This window comes from Cervus canadensis, chromosome 18 (assembly GCF_019320065.1).
Source record: "Cervus canadensis isolate Bull #8, Minnesota chromosome 18, ASM1932006v1, whole genome shotgun sequence".
In the NCBI taxonomy this organism is placed as follows: domain Eukaryota; kingdom Metazoa; phylum Chordata; class Mammalia; order Artiodactyla; family Cervidae; genus Cervus; species Cervus canadensis.
The window spans coordinates 55,833,286-55,849,963 of record NC_057403.1 but is presented as its reverse complement, the minus strand read 5'-3'; the positions used below and the strand labels follow the sequence as shown (position 1 = coordinate 55,849,963).

The 16,678-nt window shown below is 41.9% G+C and overlaps 1 protein-coding gene and 1 pseudogene across 2 annotated transcripts in view; both read left to right on the top strand.

Annotated features, from left to right (window-relative positions):
* The window catches only part of CDH13 (cadherin 13), a 980,233-nt gene that overhangs the window by 111,741 nt on the left and 851,814 nt on the right, over positions 1-16,678 (top strand). The gene's annotated exons all lie outside the window — the stretch shown is intronic.
* Positions 13,830-15,853, top strand: LOC122420462 (annotated as a pseudogene).

Sequence of the window (16,678 nt, the reverse complement as noted above, 5' to 3'; positions counted from 1 at the left end):
CAGCTTCAGCATCAGTCCTTCCAATGAACACCCAGGACTGATCTCCTTTAGGATGGACTGGTTGGATCTCCTTGCAGTTAGACATAGCCAAAACAATTAGAGAAAGAGGAGAAGGCACCATGTTCCCAAATGGACAAGTGAAAACTGATACCCTCCTGATAGGAAGAGAACTGATGTTTCATGGAACTCTCTAGTAATAACACTAACAGCCACCATTGTTGATCACTTACCACAAACCAAGCACCCTGTGAAGTCCTCCCCATGTTCTGTTTCCCTTAACCTGCCTGGAAACAGAGATGATTAAGCCGTAGTTTAGCAGTTCCTTGCCCCAGTCACTCAGCCTCCTCTAGGCTCAGTTTCCCCTTCTGCAAATGGAGATCACAGGAGACTCTGGGGAACATTAAATGAGACCGTACTTGCTATGTGCTTAGTATGGTGTCAAGCAGTGAGTAAATAGGTCAGTGAATATTGAAGTATTGGCTAGTATTAGCACTCCTCTCCTCCTTTTACAGATGAGGAAACAGACTCAAGAAGACCTTTCTAGATATGACCGATAGCTGAGGGCAGAACTCCCAGAAAATCATGCTCTTATGAGCAACATATTAGAACAGAGAATCATCTGGTGCTCAGAGTGATGGCCAAAACAACTCTTACCTTTGTGTGACCATCACCTTGCCATTACTACTTGATCTCATTTGATTCTCATAAGCTTCCTGCGAGCAGAGATTTTGATATTTTCTACTGCTGTATCCCCCCTGTAGCAGTTGCTAGCACATTCTCCATTCGAGGACTGACCTTCAATTTTCCTTCTTCTTTCCCATGGCAAACTTCTTTGCATCCATTAGGAATCACTAAGCCTCAACACTCTCCTCTCCACCAGCCTTGCCAACTCTGTGGGACTTAGTCATTTTGTCTTTATTTCCCACACAAACTCCTAGTTCATAAAGTGGAAAAATCATTTTCATGATGTATTGTCATAGTTTTACTTCCCTGTCTATTGCCCCGCTTGCTCAGACTTCTTTAAAACTGAGACCACTTTTTACCTCTTTCCATGCCCCTAACTCCTTGCTTAGGGTTGACTCACAGTAGGCTTTTGCAGACACTTGGATAAATAACTGTAACTACCTTCATTTGTATCTGAAAAGTTTTCTTGATATTTCATATTCTCACCAAAACCCCCAAACCCAAAGACCTTCACCATTCACCCAAAGGTTTTCAAAGAATGTTTACCTGTGTAACTCTCACATGCCTGGAAGGAAGCCTTGAAGCAAAAGCAAGACTGTAGCTCTGAAAGAATTATGTCAACATTTAATCGCAAGAAATAGTTATGCTGCCAAGAGGACTTCTAGAACAACTTAGCTTTTGGTTTAAAGTTCAATTTCGGAGTAATTGATCAGGTAGAAGCAATTTGACTATTATAGCTTGAATATGCAGGCTTTAGTAATGCTGTAGCATCTTAACATGTCCCTGTCAATCCGTCTTGGGACTGGAAAGCTCTCTGGCAGGTGTGTGAATTCCAAGGCAGTGGCTTTAACTCTGAGGATGTTTGGAGATGGTCCATGTCTTTGTTGATGATCCTCCAGACTGACAAAGGCAAGAAAGACTGGACCTATGATCAGAGCAATGGTCTAGTTGGTCTGGATTTGAGGAATGTTTTTCTTGTACCGAATGAGTGAAGACCTGAGCGAATCTGGGGAGTTGATGAATATTTTCCTGGCAAATGTTTTTATTTGTTCTTTTAATTGAAGTATAGTTGATTTCCGCTGTACAGCGAAGTGACTCATTTGTACACACTTATACATTCTTTATATCTTTTTTATGTTCATTTCTATTATGATTTATCCCATGATTTGAATATATTCTTATGCTATACAGTAGGACCTTCTGTTTTATCCATTCTATATGTAACAGTTTACATCAACTAACCCCAAACTCTCAGTCCATTCCCCATCCACTCTCCCTCCCCTTTGGCAACTATAAGCCTGTTTTCTAGTTATATGAGTCTGTTTCTGATTTTTGTGGGTAGGCTCATTTGTCCCATATTTTAGATTCCATATATAAATGATATCATATAGTATCTGTCTTTCTCTTTCTGACTTAGTATCATAATTTCCAATTGCATCCATGTTGCTGCTAATGGCACTCTTTCATTCTTGTTTATGGCTGAATAGTATCCCACTGTGTGTGTGTGTGTGTGTGTGTGTGTGTGTGTGTGTGTGTGTGAATGTGTGTGTGTATATATACTCTTTGCAACCCCAGGGACTATACACCACAAGGCTTCTCTGTCCATGGGATTTCCCAGCAAGAATACTGTAGTGGGTTGCCATTTCCTTTTCCAGGGGATTTTCCTGACCCAGGAATTAAACCTGAATCTCTTGCATTGCAGGCAGATTCTTTACCACTGAGCCACAAGGGAATGCAGATATATATTTATATGCTAAGCAGGTGAAGGGAAGGAGGGCAGCCCGACCCTGGCTGTAAGACTCTTTAGATATGATGGGATTGGCAGTCAGCTTTGGTCCTCTGCTCAGTCAGCTCTCTAATGGGGGAACTGTTACATTCTTATCTTCTGCTGGGAGGTGGGAAGACACATTGGATATGGGAGGTAACCACATCACAATCATTTGGTATTTTGTTAGTTACATCCAGCAGAAGATTCACCATTGTTTCTTTTATGACTTTGTAACAATATGAACTAAGTAAAAAATGTTTTTATTAATATTTCAGTATCATTAAACCACTATTTGATGATTCCTGCTTGGGACCCTATTTCCAAAAATATGTCAGGCTTTATTTACAGTATTTATTATTTCATTGTGTGCTAAGAATCATACTAAAGGAGAACACACATTATTTCCATGTTACTCTCCAGCAACCCCATGGGATGAGTGCTCCTATTCATGTCTCTGATGAGGCCATTAGGGCCCAGAGAGTTCTGGGTTCCTAGCCAAGTTCTGGTGTTCAGAACCAGCACTGTCTGAACTCAGCTTTCATGTTCTTCCCACCCAGGTGTCTGCTCCTTGATAAATTATCTGAGGTCTGTTGCTTTCATAACATGGTGCTGTCATGTAAATATACTGAATAAGCTCAAAGGTAATAGTGAACTAGGAGTTAGTAAGATTTAGGCATGATTAAACACCACACAGAGGAACCAAAGATCAAATTGCCAACATCCGTTGGATCATAGAAAAAGCAAGAGAATTTCAGAAAAATATCTACCTCTGCTTAATTGACTGTGCCAAAGCCTGTGACTGTGTGGATCACAACAAACTGGAAAATTCTTAAAGAGATGGGAATACCAGACCACCTTACCTGCCTCCTGAGAAATCTGTATGCAGGTCAAGAAGCAGCAGTTAGAAACAGATATGGAATAACAGACTGGTTCCAAATTGAGAAAGGAGTACAACAAGGCTATATATTATCACCCTGCTTATTTTACTTATATGCGAACATGATGAGTACATCATTCAAAAAGCTGGGCTGAATGAAGCACAAGCTGGAGTCAAGACTTCTAGGAGAAATATCAATAACCTCAGATATGGAGATGACATCACCATTATGGCAGAAAGTAAAGAGGAGCTAAAGAGCCTCTTGAAGAAAGTGAAAGAGGAGAGTGAAAAAGTTGGCTTAAAGCTCAACATTCAAAAAATGAAGATTATGGCATTGTGTTCCATCACTTCATGGCAAATAGGGAAACAATGGAAACAGTGAGAGACTTTATTTTGGGAGGCTCCAAAATCACTGCAGATGGTGACTGCAGCCATGAAATTAAAAGACACTTACTCCTTGGAAGAAAAACTATGACCAACCTAGACAGCATATTAAAAAGCAGAGACATTACTTTGCACACAAAGGTCCATCTAGTCAAAGCTATGGTTTTTCCAGGAGTCATAAATGGATGTGAGAGTTGGACCATATAGAAAGCTGAGTGACAAAGAATTGATGCTTTTGAACTGCGGTGTTGGAAGATTCTTGAGAATCCCTTGGACTGCAAGGAGATCAAACCAGTCCATCCTAAAGGAAATCAGTCCTGAATATTCATTGGAATGACTGATGCTGAAGTTGAAACTCCAATACTTTGGCTATCTGATGCGAAAAACTGATTTCTTAGGAAAGGCCCTGATGCTGGGAAAGATTGAGGGCAGGAGAAGGGGACGACAGAGGATGAGATGGTTGGATGGCATCACCAACTCAATGGACATGAGTTTGAACCAGCTCTGGGAGTTGGTGATGAACAGGGAGGCCTGGTGTGCTGCAGTCCATGGGGTCACAAAGAGTCAGACACAACTGAGTGACTGAACTGACTGACTAACTGAAATGCCATGCAAACTTCCAAAACATACGTTATTCATCACTTGCTTCATATCTCAACAGCTTCCATTTGTTTAAGTTAGTGTTTTCCAAGTTGCATTGTCCTGAACAGAATGTGACATATTTTTGAAGGGGAAAGATGAGAATGGTTCAAAGCTGTGAAATTTGAAGTGATAGTGATGCCTATAAGTTTTTCCTCTTACTTATCTGATTTTTATATATATATATATATAAACCCTAACAGGAAAAAATAAAAACACAAAAATTTTTGATAGCAAGAAAAATGGCTTCTGTTTACACTGGGTTCTCACAGGTCAGATGAGCACTGAGGGCACAGAAGTTAAGAGACAGAGAGAAACGACCATCTGAGCACTTGAAAGGCTCATTGAATTTCTGCATAGGGTGTGTCTAGGGGAGTTGCCAAGTGAAACCACAATCAGTGGCAAGGAGGGGAGCAGCTGGCAGTGGGACTCAACATGGAGTGGTGCTTCCCTTCTGTCCCCCTGCTGACCTGCACCTCAGACTTCACCCCGTCTCTCCGTCTTTTCCCCAAGACAAAAATGAGGGAATTGAATGCTGTGATCACTAAGCTTCTCTCTCTGCTCCAAAGATATTCTGATTCTCAAGAGTTCTAAGAGTTCTGTGCCACTAGAATTGATTACCTTTTCATTGTTAGCGACTTCATAAAAAGAAAATTATTCAAGCTTGTATTTTTTGGCACATAATTTACCCATGACTTTTCTAAAATATTATATCTTAATGCACACAGTTCTTAAGCACTGAAGCTAACTGAAACTACCATAAAGTATTAACAGAAGATACATATGAGAGGATGTTATTTAATAAACCCCAAGTCCATAATTCTAATAATGCAAATCAACTTTAATTTTCCACTAATTAGAAGCCAGACTCTCAGTTTTGCCTCATTTATCTGCAACTCCTCCTGTCTTGGGCTGCTCAGTGATGGCCATGCTTCTGGCCGGGTCATTTCCTCCATGTCTACTGATTAAAGTCTCCTGGCCAAATAGTAGTAGGCTGGACTTGAGGGAGGGATTCCCTGGAAAGCGGTGAACAAAGACTTGGGGACTAAAAGCAAAGACTGTTTAGGTTGCAAAAAGAAGACAGTTCAGTTCTCTTTGTGTCTGTTTGTAAATATCTCACTAATCAGCAGGCTCTCACTCTTGGAGAGGCCCTGAGTGGCGTGGGTGGGCATTCTCTTCATTATCCAGCCATTGTCATGGAGTGATTAAAGCAGCATAATGAGTTTTTGAGGAAAAATGATTATCTCCAGCACTCTCCTGGAGGTACATGGACTGCTCTAAAATTGGAAGAACAAAGCAGGACATCCCTGGTACAACTGTGTAGAGCATAACCAGCAGCACCGTGGCATTTGTAGATTTTATTTAGCAGCGTGGACATGGGGTTCCAGCAGCACTGGTCTCCTGGTTAGTCCTGGAATACACCTCAGGGCCTTTGCACGTGCAAGTCTCCCTGCTTGGGATGCACCCCCACCTGATGGCTTCATGCCTCATTTCTACTTTTAATTAGTTTTTGCTTGAATGTCACTTTTTCACAGAAGTCATTCCTTCTGTTTCTAGTTACTCTTTTCCTCTGTCCCTGCTTTATCTATATAGTGTTTATCATGTCGTGACGTAGTAAATATTTAAGAGTTGTTTCTTTTCCATCTCCTCTGCTAGAATGCATGCTGCGTAAGTGGAGGCTGCCTGTTTCAGACCCCATTTGGTCCCCGGCTCTAGGAGAGCAATAATGAGCCTCAGTAACTGCTTGTCGCATGAATTTTGAAAGTATGTAAAGATACACATGAAGATCTGAGTGACTTCAACAACTTAAGTCAAAAGACAGTCTTTACCTTAAAAATACACTGTTTGCCCATGTTTGGTATTTGATAAATATTTATTGAAAGAAATGAACACATGACTGGAATGAATAAATAAATTTAATAGATATAGTTTTCAATAGATACATAAATGTGCCCCTGTGCTTTAAAAGGAAAGCGAGAGTGGCAAGACCAAGACCATGGTTTTGGGAACCCAGTATAGTTGACAGAATGTTCAGTTTCTAGATGCCCTAATTTAGAGCCCTATGACAATGCAAAAGATACAATTGTGTCTTACCTGTTGCTTCATCTTTAAATGAGGGATAACTATTCAAGCAATAACAATAATACAAATAATATGTACTTTGCAACTTCTAGTGAGAATTAGGTGAGATAATGCTTGAAAAGCAATAATCTGGGTCTGGAATCTGGGTAATAGTAACATTTCCAGGTATTGCACACGTGAAAACAAAAGAATCAAATGTTTCGAATGAGGGAACGCAAACAGCCCTCCTCTATCTCTGACCTGCTGGAGAAGGTTCTGCTTCTGTCTGTCTAGGTTTTTCCTCTTCCCTGCCCTCCATGACAAGACTGGGAGGAAACGTGGAAAGGAAGAGCTTGAATCTACATCTAGAAATGGAACTGTAAAACGTGAGGGTGCTGGACAAGCAGATGTGAGAGTGCAGAGGGCATTTTGAAGTCCAATTTGCCTCCTTTGTGAGGCTAAATACTATAAGGTGCAATTTGCATCCACTTATTTCTCAGATATAACTGAGGCCATAGCATGAGACCAGGAACAGAGTAGATGCTCAATAAATAGGTGTTGGCTGATGAATGAGGATATGAATCATTATGGAACTCGTTTTGGTTGTGTATCCCTTTCACTTCTGAGGCTGAATCACACTCACAGTCACTTCACTCATTCTCAATTAATTCATTTATTTCTTCATGGAACCCCCAAAAATCTTTACATAGTTTATGGATGCCTCAGGCAGACTGAATATCGTTTTTACTTTCACTGTTTAAGAGGCTAGTGTTTGGGTGTTTTGAGTTGCAGAATTTCATAATTCTTTCGGCTACACATCTCTTGAGACCCCGATTACTGAGACTATAAACTCCTCTAGAACCATAAGAGTTCTTTGCAAAGACACTGCCATTATGCATCTTGTGAAAAGCTACCCGCCTCCATCTTTAGCTCAACTCAACAAGTTTCCATTGAGTGCCCAGCACTAAAAGTCTTAGATGGAAATTGATTCCCTACTCCTTCTATTTTAACTGTCAAAATCATAGACTACATTGTTTCTGACTGAAAACCCACTAACAGCTCCCTGCCAACCATCCCGGTGCTCCTTCCCCGTGCAGGCACTGCCTGCTACCGTTATCAATGGGGAATCTATATTGTGAATGGTATTTATTACAAGAAATTATGTGGCATAAAGAGAATAATTGCCTTCATAAGCATGTATTTTTTTTTATACTATGAGCTTCCCAATGGGAAGTCATACTGGGGAAAGCATAATTGCTAATTCCAGTGTTACACATAACTCTGAGGAGTGTTTCATGGTCTGACTCTCTGAGTGTCATTTCTTCCTGTGGAGAGGGAAGGAAATAAGCTTCCATTGAGAAATCTACACAGGGCCAGACCCTGTGAGTTCCCAGACATGAGTTTTGCCTTATAATAACTTGAGAAGTACATGGAATCATCCTTATTATAAAAAAGAACCAATTTCACTGGGCTTAAATAACTTCTCATAAAATCACCTCCTTATAATTATGTGAAATCAGGATGTAAGACCAAATTTCCTAGGGAATATTCAATGACTCTTTATCCTATACCAATGTTTCTTTTTGCCAAATTTAAGAAATGAAGTGTCCCCAAGAGCCACCTACCCCCAAATATTTTCCTCATCACTCCACTTCACTATCTGAAAGTCCACCATCAAAATCATTCTTCTAAGGCTGGAGTCTTCTTAGGCTTCTACCAAAATGGGGAATGTCTAGTGCAACCTCTGTTTTTCCATGTTTGTGTGTGTGTGTGTGTGTGTAACATATTTATTTTTAACTGGAGGATAATTGCTTTACACCGTTGTGTTGATTTCTGCCATACATCAGCATGAGTCAGCCATGGGCATACATATGTCCCCTCCCTCTTGAGCCTCTCTGCTATCTCCCACCCCATCCCACCCCTCTTGGTTGTCACAGAGCCCCGGTCTCAGCTCCCAGAGTCACACCGCAAATTCCCACTGTCTGTTTCACATATGACAGCGTATATGTGTCCCTGCTGCTCTCCATTCGTCCCAGCCTTTCTTTCCCCCGCTGTGTCCACAAGTGTGTTCTCTATGTCTACGTCTCCACTGCTTCCTGCAGCCTCTTTTTTAAGTCAAGGAAAATTTATAGAATTTAGGTCGAAATGCACCGAGAATAATTTACAAAAATTCCTAAATACAAAGCTGATATATTTAACACCAGGTTCAGATCATTTCTGAAGAATTGAAGCTCCCCCTTTAGCTCTAGGGAGGTCTGAGGTCTGACCTCAGACTAGGGAAACACTAGGGAAACACTGTGCTAACTGAATGTTGACACAAAGATCCAAGGTGCTACATAGATCCTGCATCTGGTGGACTGGAGTTCACACCGGGTCCTGCCAGTTGCCATTCACGCCCCCAGTATACACTTGCCTAAGCCAAGGTTCAGACCTCAGCTCCACAACCTTCTGCCTGATTAGCTTTGGCAATTAATCTACAGATAAATCAGCTAATCTATAGAAGTTTAGTTTCCTCATGGAAAAACAGGTTATTTCTATCTCTTACTATTGTTACAGGATTAAACAAGATGGCTCTTAAAAGCACTTAGCCTAATGCTGGACACAGAAAGAGTAGTCAATATGTGGCAATAATAGCAGTAGCCATGGTTGTTGCTATCTTTACTATCTATTATTATTATCCAATACATATTATCCATTATTCAATAAGTTCCAATAGATCTGACTAAATGCCTCCTCCCCACCAACTGCTTTTCTTCAGCATTCCTCAGTGCAAAATGTGAGATGTCCTTTGATGATAAAATAGAATATTTACCTTATCTTCAAGGCTCATTTGTACCCAACATACAATTTTTTTTAAATTGCATTTTATTATAAAAATCTTCAAACCTAGAGAAAAGTTGAATTTTGCAGTTGGCGCATGTGCACTCACCATCTAGATTCTGCCTTTAACATTTTATCCCCTGTTTTATTTCTGCTCTCTCTCCCCCTCCATGCATCCCTCTATCCATCCATTAATCCACCCCATGATTTTGATTTGAAGAATTTCAAGGTGAATTGTAGACATTGATATACCTTCCTTCTAAATACTTTAGCATGAATATTGTTAACTAGTATTTGTGCATACTTTTTTTTTTTCTTTTGATGTAAAATTTACCCATGGTGAAATGTATAAACCTTACACGTATACTGAGTTTAACATGCACACGCATCTTTGGAACCTAAACCCTTGTCAAGATGTAAAAGAGTCTCATTATCCCAGAAAGTTCCCTCAAGCCTCTACCTAGCCAATTCTGACACTCCCCCAGCAACCCCAAAACAACCACTGCTCTGATTATTTGGCCCCACGGATTAGGTTTTTTCTGTTCTAGAACTTGGTATGAGTGGAATCATGCAGCATGCACTCTTATGCAGGGCTTCCTTCGCTCAACACGTTTTCAACGGTAACCCACACTGCACCAGTGCGCCCTCTGAGAGCACAAACAGCGCGTTTTGAGTTGCTGCCCGCCAAAGTCTTCCTCATTTCATCTCGCTCCCCGTCAGGCTTAAACTCCTATGCCACGCACACTTGTCTCCTGGTCCCTGGCCCTTCGCTTTCCCCGCTCAGGGCCTTCGCTCGCAGTCTTCCTCCCTGCGAGGCCCTGGCCTCTGCCATCCCTCTCCAGCTTTCCCTCCAGGGCTCATCTCCAGCCCCAGCACCGCCCTGCCTCCTCTGAGGACTTCCACAAGTTTCTCCCTGAGCTCCGGACACAACTCCCAGCTCACTGATGGGTGCTGCTGCTGGTGATCAGGTCAGGACTCGGAGGGAATAAGGGATGGAGAAAGGAACTGAGCGTCCCAGGGAGGGGCACTCTTTACTTATAAGAGCCAAATTAAGCAAGACCAGAGTGGTACCTGCAAGACCCCAAAGAGGAAAGGGGTAAGGAGAGAGAGAAGAAGAGCTGAGAGGATCAGCTCTGTCTGAGTGATGGATGTGAGTTGGGTTGAGGCTGATGGTTCAGAAGAGAGAGAGGGAAGTTGGAAGGAGTAACTGCTCTCATGTGTAAGTTGTCTAAGTACGAAATAACTGGATTGATTTTCCTCATGGCTGGTGGGAGTGCTTCTCCTTGCTACACAGTCATGCAACATACGTCTCATTTTCTCAAATAAACTGCAAGGAAGTCTCTTACTATTGACTGGGACAAAGTTTCATAAGGTGTTTATTTTATTCCCCGTGGTGACCTGCACACAGGAGCCACAGTAGATACCCACTGATTGCAAACGATGCCTCTCCCCTGACTATTCATTGTAGCAATTAGTTTTATTGATATTTGGGGGGCTGATTTTAATGTGTATTTGACTGAATTGACCATTTCAGCCACAAGGCTTTGTAGCAGCTATGTCCACCAACTCTACCAAGAAAATGGCAGCTGGAGACTTTTCCCATTTTATTGCCATTTTACTACCATACCATGGTAACATCTCACCATGAATGGTCATGATATAAGGTCAATTTTTGTCTTAAAAATACGGTATAGTATCAACCTCTGTTCCTGTTGCTCTAAAATTAAAATAGAACACTTTGTACCCAAAGTTTTGTCCCTCAGACTTCAAGCCTAGTGCTTACATCTGTTTATAAGCCAGCAATAACGCCACTGGGCCTCTCTGGTGGTTCAGATGGTAAAGAATCCGCCTGCCAATGTAGGATATGCAGGTTTGATACTTGGGTCGGGAAGATGCCCTGGAGAAGGAAAATGGCAACCCACTCCAGTATTCCTGCCTGTAGAATCCCATGGACAGAGGAAATTGGTGGGCTACAGTCCATGGGGTCACAAAACAGTCAGACACGACTGAACCACCACCATCAGCAATATCTCCACTGGAGGAGGAAAAGGGTCCAGCAGCCACTGGACATCAGTCTCTTCCTCTTGATGTTTCTTACTTCCCTAACCCAGTAGACTTCCACAATTAAGACAGATTCTTATTCAGTCTAACAAGAAGATCAGAAGCTATTCAGTGTCAGCAGACTCACTTTTATGCCTTTAGTATTTTGTATTTTGCCAATATTTCAAGGTACTTTGAAGGTCCCCGGCTTTCTCATGAGGGCTGGGCAAGAATGTTCAGGAGCGATCATTGTGATGACAGCTCTCTGATTAAAAAGACAGCTGGTGAAATCGAGATAGAACAGCAAATTCAGAAACATCATTAGCAGGATTCTATTTTGGCTGGGTCTAATCTTCTGCGGGGTCACCATGTTGCCTTCAATGAGTCTGACCATTTTATATCATTTAGATTGAAACAGACCCATCATGTCACAGGCAAATGCCTTTATCATATTTAATTAACCCAACACCATGTAATAATCTCCCTGGTAATTATCCCTGGCCAGCAATTGAAAGCATGAAGGAACAAATAAATCCTCCCAGTTGCAGGTATATGTAAGCTGTTACTTGGTGCCATGGCAGAAGAGTATTGACAAGTTACTGTGCAATACTAATTATACTAAGAAAATGTAAATGGCTTCATCAAAAAAAGAAAAGAGCCAGATGGCAGGCTTTATATACTGTATCCTCATATGTTAGGAAATGGGGTATTAAAAAGGCATCCCACCCTCTGCATCAGAGAAGAAGAAGGAATATAGATACCTGTGTCTTTACAGATGCCAGACTGAACCTCCAACTGGGGAAACTTTTTGGAAGGAGGTAACGTTCAGAAGGACATTAGTGGCTGTTGGTATTTAGGTCTCATGATGCTACCCAGGACATAGGTGAAAGAATATTACTTAGACTGATGCTACCTTTTTCTTGTGATAGTAGTTGCTGGAGAGAGAGAGATGGGGGGAATTGACCTGTTCCATAGTGCCCTGGGCTTTTCCTTCATGCTGGCAAATGATAAATTATTCATAAAAAGACATGTACCCATCCTGTGGTGAATCAGTGGGCCTCCATTGAGCTGGTTTTTCTAATGCATCAGCAAGAACAGACTTACCTGAATGCATTGCAGTTAAAAAACAAAATTCAGTTGGAAACAATAGACTTAAATCTGCAACAGCACATGGCAGAAAGGAAATTTGATTTCAAAGGTGAGATTTGGCAAGCTTGTGAATGCACTCTGCAAACTGCACAAGGAATTGGATTTTTAATAAGCGTAGAGTTAGTTCTGAATTCTCTTGTTCTTGAATTGCATACCATCTCACCCAGCTGCTGTCCCCAGCTAATGTCACCAGAGCTGAAGTGACAGCCAAAGTGTGACTGTGGCTTGGGAATCATTTGAGCCTGATTCTCTGGCTAGGTTGGGCTGCTACCTGCCATAACACATGGCTGTTATTAGCCTTATTAGAAAACAAATTTGGAAACCATTAACCGAGAAGGGTGTTTGAATAGTAATGTTCTCCCTTACTTTCCACTCCTTATTGTTTCATGTGTGTGTGTGTCTGTGTGTATGTCGTGCTATTGTTACTCAACCAGTCAATCAAAATGCTGTTTATTATAAAAGTAATTCTCCTTAATTAGAGAAAATTTGGGACATAAAAAAGGAAGAGAAAGAAAAGCACTCAAGGGTTGCAGCCCAAACATGATCATTAGTAACAATTTACTGTAGTTATTTAGAGCCTTTTCCTTTATGTATGCATTTTAAGTTGGTTTAGCTTTTATATGGTTAGACTCATCATGAATCATATATTCAATATTCTGCTTAAAAATCATAAGTTTAGCCTATATAATTAAATTAGCTCTAATTATGCTTTGAGTTGTATTACCATTCCATACATAGATATCATTTTATAATTATTACACAGTCAGTTCTCAATGGCTACATAATATTCCTCTGTTTAGATGTATCATATTTTGGTTAAGTATTTCCTTATTGTAGTATTCTTGAACGTCGTATTCTCATTTTTTTTTCTTTGTAGATTAAAAAATTTAAGATGTGACTTTGGTATAAATTAAAATTTGCTTGCTTCATTTCACAAACCTTTTCTCATTGTTTCACAGTTTTTTTTATAAACATTTTTCTTCAGTTCAGAAGCAAAGTTTTATTCTTTAATCAAACAACGGAGAGAGCGCGTGCTTCCTTGCAGGCCGGAAGGCCGCCCTGGCCGCTTTGCGGGGTCACGGGTCAGTGGGGAGGGGGCGGGGTTCTCACGCGGGAGCCGCCCTGGTGCGCAGGCTCCAGGTCTTAGTTCCGGCCCAGCGTCCCCACACGCGGCTCGCTGCCGCCATCTTGAACTGGGTGTCTGGCGAAGCTTCTGCACTCGGTCCCCCAGCCTGAGGTGTCAGCACGGCTGTTTCTACTTGGAAGTCTGGTTAGAGGCACCGGGTGTAAGGTCTCTGTAAGTGGCCCCTATGCACAAGTGAAACTAGACAGGACTTAATGAAGCTCTGGTTCTTGATGTCTCATCGCAGGAAAAAAATTCAGTGACCGACCAAGTGATAAGTAAGAAGTGGGTCTGTTTATAGAGAAACGCACTCCACAGACAGTGTGGGCCATCTCAGAGGGCGAGTGCTGCCTTGGGAGAAACACACCCCACAGAGTGTGGGCTGTTGCAGTTGAGAGTGTCCTATGAACATAATTTTCAATGGTCATATATTTTTTAAAGGCAGAAAGCAGCCTTTCCATCAGGCGGAAAATTAATCAGCCCTGACGAGAAGCAGAGCTGAGCACGGCGGCCTGTAATTAAGGGACGCATGCCCTTCGGATTATCTCGTTAGTTTATCAAGAAAACATTTATTATAATTAATTTTCAGACAAGTTCTACTACTCCAAACCCACCCAACAAGGACTCTGAATCTGTCCAACCAGGCGAAGCAAGACCTTCCACTGTGTCCCCTGGATTTGGGCTGACTTTGCACCTCCAAACAACCTTAGCATGATGTCTTATCTTAAGCAACCGCCTTATGCAGTTAGTGGGATGAGTCTGACCACTCCGGGCGTGGACTTGCTGCACCCCTTGGTGGGCTACCCGGCCACCCCTTGGAAACAGTGGCAGGAGAGGACAGCGTTCACCTGAGTGCAGCTGGATGTGCTGGAAGCACTGTTTGCTAAGACTGGGTGCCCAGACATCCTCATGTGGGAGGAGCTGGCGCTGAAAACCAACTTGCCTGAGTCCAGGGTACAGGCATGGTTTAAGAATCAAAGAGCGAGGTGCTGCCAACAGGGGCAGCAACAGCAGAATGGAGGTCAAAACAAAGTGAGACCTGCCAAAAAGAAGACGTCTCCTGCCTGGGAAGTGAGTTCAGAGGGTGGAACAAATGGCCAGTTCACTCCCCCTTCTAGCATCTCAGTCTCAGTCATTTCCAGCAGCAGTGCTCCTGTGTCTGTCTGGAGCCCAGCTTCCATCCCCCCACTGTCAGATCCCCTGTCCACCTCCTCTCCCTGCATGCAGAGGTCCTACCCCATGACCTATACTGAGGCTTCAGGTTATAGTCAAGGATATGCTGGCTCAGTTTCCTACTTTGGGGGCATGGACTGTGGATCTTATTTGACCCCTAACGCATCACTGGCTTCCTGGACCAGGGACCGCACTCAGTCCCATGGGTACCAATGCAGTCACCAGCCATCTCAGTCAGTCCCCAGCTTCTCCTTCCACCCAGGGAGGTGGAGCTTCAAGCTTGGGTTTTAACTCAACCACTGATTGCTTGGATTATAAGGACCAAACTGCCTCCTGAAAGCTTAACTTCAGTGCTGACTGCTTGGATTATAAAGATCAGACATCTTCATGGAAATTCCAGGTTTTGTGAAGACCTGTGGCCTTCACAAAAATCATCTTTCGTGGGTGATTTTTAAATATACTGTGCTAGACATTCCAGTTTTAGCCAGGCCTTGGTTAAAAGAGTTAGATGGTATGATGCCCAGACTCATCTTCTGATCAATGTCCTTGAAGGCACAGAAGGGAAATGAAAGGCCTTAGTGAGGGCCTACCAGCCAGCCACCTGAAATAGACAAATCAACCTACTTAATACTTAAGATCCTGTCATAGTTTTAGATCATTGGTTTGCCTGATTCACATAGTGATCGAAAGCAGTCTAGCCATGTGCATCCAAATTCCACCAAAAATAAACAAGCAGAACTAAATCGTGAGGGGAAGGAGGGAAAGACATAGCCTTCTTAAGCAGAGGTGTTCCAATGTTTTAGCCAATCCATGGCTGAATCTTAGGAATGGACAGTGTCTCAAGCTCACTCACGTTCCATGACCAACTGGTAGTTGGCATTGAAAAGCTTTTCAGGGCTGTATGAGTTGTGCAACTGACTGTCCTAGCTGCATTACTTTATTTAGAAAATAATGTTCGTAAGGAGTCAATATGTAGTTTAAGAGACAGTCAGTGCGTGTCTCATATAAATGGTACATCTGTGGTTTTTAGTCTGTGCTAGACTTCAGAACTGTGATCTCCTGTTATTGTATGCAGCCTTGAACTCCACCTCTGCAGGGTTTCTTCTGTGATTAAATAGGTTATAATTATAAGTAAATTCAGAGCAACTGAGTACTTATCTATGAAGATTACCTTTGGCTGGAGGTGAGCGTCACTGAAACTTTACAACAAAATGTCTCTGGACAAGGAGAGTAAGAGAAGAGAAACAAAAGGACACTAATTCATCATGTAATTTACTGTTGGTAAGCCTAGCAGTAGACAGACATTGGTCAATTGCTCTGACCCTTGAATTTATAAACTGAGATCATTGTTGTTTATGCTTGCAGATGTTAGCTGGAAAAGTTATATATGCATAAACCTTTCTTCCTGGCTTGGCAGATATGTATAATTATATTAAAATGGTTCTAGCACACACACACAAAAGCAGAAAGCAGCCTCATAACTACTCCTTTGTGTTCAACTACTGAGATGAAGGTGCTTTCTAATTTTGTAGAATATTAAATGATAGTTTCATTAGTTAATCAAAATGCATTATGTACCAATTACATACAAAGCACTAGGCTAAACTGGTTATATTTGTGCTTAAAGCTTTTTCAAGTTTAGGACGCTTTACTTAGGATGTCTAAAATAGGTGCCATTGAATCGAGTGGGATGTGTGCTTTTAAGGTTGTGGATAGATGTTGCCTGATGGTTTTGGTGAAGGTCTGTTATTAGTCTGTTTTACCACCAGCACTTCATGAGTGCTTGTTTCACCAGTTCTAAGTAATAAATGTTATCTTCCCCCATGAGAAGAAGGTAGAGACAGTGGCACAAGGAACTTTACTGGATAATGAACCAAACGTTGGTCCCATCCCTTTGAGGGATCCTCGTTACTTGTTACCCTCCATTGAGCCCTGTCTGACTGCCCTGGTTTTGCAGGAA